The 3,651-nt window shown below is 34.1% G+C and overlaps 1 non-coding gene across 1 annotated transcript; it reads right to left on the reverse strand.

Moving 5' to 3' along the window:
- Window positions 1-2,320: 2,320 nt before the first annotated feature.
- Window positions 2,321-2,392, reverse strand: LOC118015479. Its single transcript, XR_004680646.1, has one exon. It is a non-coding gene; the product is annotated as a small nucleolar RNA SNORD56 (small nucleolar RNA).
- Between the last annotated feature and the right edge of the window lie 1,259 nt (window positions 2,393-3,651).

Raw genomic sequence — 3,651 nt, forward strand, 5'->3', positions numbered from 1 at the left:
ACCTTTTCCCTCCCCTATGCACTCTATTTTTCTTCCACTTTTTTTCTCTCAAGGGTGCTTTTGATAATATCTATTATATTTTCAAATCATAATATTTAATTTTTCTCTAATAGAATGTGAACAATATAATGATATTTTAAGACCTCTACTTTTATTAATTCTACTTGTAATCTTTATCCTTCAATGTATAATAATATTTCACTGTTTTATATCTATTTACTTTTACATTGTTGATGTTTATGACAGTATTTTCTTCAAATTTAGGTCTGTTTGCCTTATTTGCATAAGAGGAAAAACACAGATTACTAGAAATTTAAAGAATGTGGGGGGAACTAAGGATGCAGAGATAAAAGTCAAAAGTCATCTTCAAGGGTGTGTGGTGGCTCAGTCAGCTAAGTGTCCAACTCTTGATCTCAGCTCAGGTCCTGATCTCGGGATCTTGGGTTCAGGCCCCACGCTGGGCTCAAAAAAAAAAAAAAATGCCATCTTCAAATTTGAAACTCAAGAGACATTTTTTAGAGTGGACTCTATTTTAAACAATTATAGAATGAAAACTATCTACAATGGTCCTGAACTTCACTATGTCTATTATATTTATTTGCAGATAAAACATGGAAGACCATGAATATTCTTGCATGCTTATCCATAGAATGATAAAGTTTAAAATTTAAATTTAAAATTCTAAATTTTAAAATTAAAATATAATTCATAATTTATTGCACAGTCATTTCTTTTCTTGTATAATCAACAGTCCCTATAACTGTAATGCTAAATTTATTTAGCCCTTGCTTTATGCCAGCCATTTTTCAATATGCTACAAATTGATGAACTTATTTCATCTTCAAAATAATCTGTAGACTAGTACTATTTTTATCAATACTATTTATTTTTTACATGTGAGGAAACTGACACACAGGGAATTTAGAAAACTTGCCTAATTTCTCATAGCTAATAAGTGCAGAGCCAGTAGTTGAAGTCAGCAGCCTAGCTCAATATCCCATGCTTTTAAATTACACTATTCAATACTGCAGCTCTTTTCTCCCTAAAATTTCAAATTGACTTATATTATTTACCTTTATCAATTTTTTTTTCTCAAACTTTTCATTATATGATTTGGGCTACTGAGTTCCATTTTTCTCACAGGCCTTTATTTAACTCTAGGACCTGTCTCTTCCTGCTTCTGTTAGGACTGGAACCTCTCTAAACACACCACACGTCTGAAATCTGGAACTCCCCCTCGCTTCTCTTCTGGTTTAGAAACAGTTTCCTGGACCTGAGCTTCTCTTCTTTCTCTGTTTACTCTTTGGTACTGCTGAAATCATGTACTTCTCAGAAACAGTCATGGGAAGTAAATCTTCCCAACCAAATCACTTAATTACTTCTGCCAACACATTTGACGAATAGTATAGTTCCATAAATAATTCTAATTTTAAAAGTATTTTTCTACCAAACATATCATCAGTGGATTTGGGTTCTTCTGAGGTCTCTTCCCTTTGCTTGCAGATGGCTGCCTTCTCTGTGCCTTCACGTGGTCTTTTCTCTACTGTCTCTTTATTTGTCCAAATTTTCTCATCTCATAAAGAGGCCAGTCAGACTGGACTAGGGCCCACTCTAATAGTCTAACTTACGTTACTCATTTCTTTAAAGGAACTATCTCCAAATATGGGTGCATTCTGAAGTACTGGGGTTTAGGGCTTCGACATATTATTGTGGGAGGGATATGGCTGAGCCCATAACAATTGCTAAACAGTATTTCATGGTATGGATGTACCATAGTGTGTTTATCATTCACCTGTCAAAGGACATCTGGGTTGATTTAAGTTTTTGGCTATTACAAATAAAGCTGCTATAAATGTTCATGGGCAAGTTTTTGTGTAAGCCTAATTTTCTTCTCTCTGGAATAAATGCCCAGGAGTACAATTGTTAAGTCATATAGTAGTAACTTGTTATTATCATTATTATTATATTATCATTAACATTGATTTTTTAAAGGCAAACTCTCAAATTATTTTCCATAGTAGCTGCACAATTTTACATTCTCACCAGCAATATATGAGTGATCCTGTTTCTCCACATCCTTGCCAACATTTGATGCTATCCCAAGGATTTAATTAAGCCATTCTGAGAGGTGTGTAGTGGTATCCAATTGTGGTTAATGGCTTAATGGCTAATGTTGTTGAACAATTTTTCATGTGCTTTTTTAACACCAATATGTTCTTTTTGGTGAAAATTCTCTTCATGGCTATGCTTATCTTCTAATTGGTTTGTTTGTGGGGTTTTTTCTTCTTTCTTTAATCTCCTTTTTTTCCCTCTTTTTCCTTCACTCAGACCCAAAGTATCAACACTCACTAGGGGAACTGCTGTTAACAAAAAAATATTGCCATCATTGTAGTTTTTTCTCTATTTTCACTGTTGATTTTTGAGACTTCATTACACATTTTATTTTATTTTTTTTTAAAGATTTTATTTATTTATTCATGAGAGATAGAGAGAGAGAGGCAGAGGCAGAGGGAGAAGCAGGCTCCCCGCGGAGCAGGGAGCCTGATGCGGGACTCGATCCCAGGACCCTGGGATCATGACCTGAGCTGAAGGCAGACGCTCAACCGACTGAGCCACCCAGGCGTCCCTTCATTACACATTTTAGATACTAGTCTTTTGTCAAACACTTGACTATCAATACTTTATTCCAGTGTATTGCTTGTCTTTTCATCTTCTTAAAAGGGTCCTTCACACAGCAAAATTTTTAATTTTTATGATGTCCAATGCATGCATTTTTTTCCCTTTATAGATTGTGTTTTTGTTGTAAAGTCTAAGTCCCAAATACAGGTGTTCTGCTTCTGTGTTTTCTTTCTAAAATTTGTATACTGCTCATACCGCATTTTACATTTATATTCAGTCTGTAATCCAATTTTTGTATAAAATTTTAGATTTATGTCTACTCTTTTATCTACAGATGTCTAACCCCTTCAGTGGCGCTTGTTGAAAAGGCTACCTTGCTTCCATTGAGTTTTTTTTTTTTTTTTTTTACACTTTTGCCAAAAATCTGTTAGGGGCATTTGTATGGAAATGTTTCTTGGTTGTCTGTTTTGTTCCTTTCTTCTGTGTGTCTCCCTAACAACCTGCAGTACTTTCCTACTAGCTCACACAATTGCTTAAAAGCTCCCTTATTTTTTGTTTCGACATGAATGGAATCAGTTTATCTCCCTTACTGAATTAGTTTCTCTCCCTATTGGAAGAGTCTTGAAAAAACCCTTCCTTGTAATTTTTAACCAGTGTCTAGGGCAATTTCTCTTGACACTTTGTATAGCTTTTATAGTGATTGCATTACATATATACACTGTCCACTGGTGCTGTTTTACCAGTTCAAGGAAGTATAGAAACATTAATCCCTTTATGTCAGTTTGCCCTTTCCATTTATAATATAAATATTTTTAATACTTCCTCTATATACACTTGCAACCACACCAAGAAATGTTATTACTTTTGCTTCAACAGTCAAACAAAACTTAAACAACTCAAGAAGAGAAGGAACATCTACTGCATTTAACCATAAATTTGTTTACCATACTTTTTTCTTTCCTCAAGTTTCAACTTTCCTTATTATATTGTATCTTTTCTGTTTAGAGAGTTTTATTTAACCATTTTCTAGGG

Source organism: Mirounga leonina, unplaced genomic scaffold, assembly GCF_011800145.1.
Source record: "Mirounga leonina isolate KUSES-001 unplaced genomic scaffold, KU_Mleo_1.0 Mir_165, whole genome shotgun sequence".
Taxonomy (NCBI): Eukaryota; Metazoa; Chordata; class Mammalia; order Carnivora; family Phocidae; genus Mirounga; species Mirounga leonina.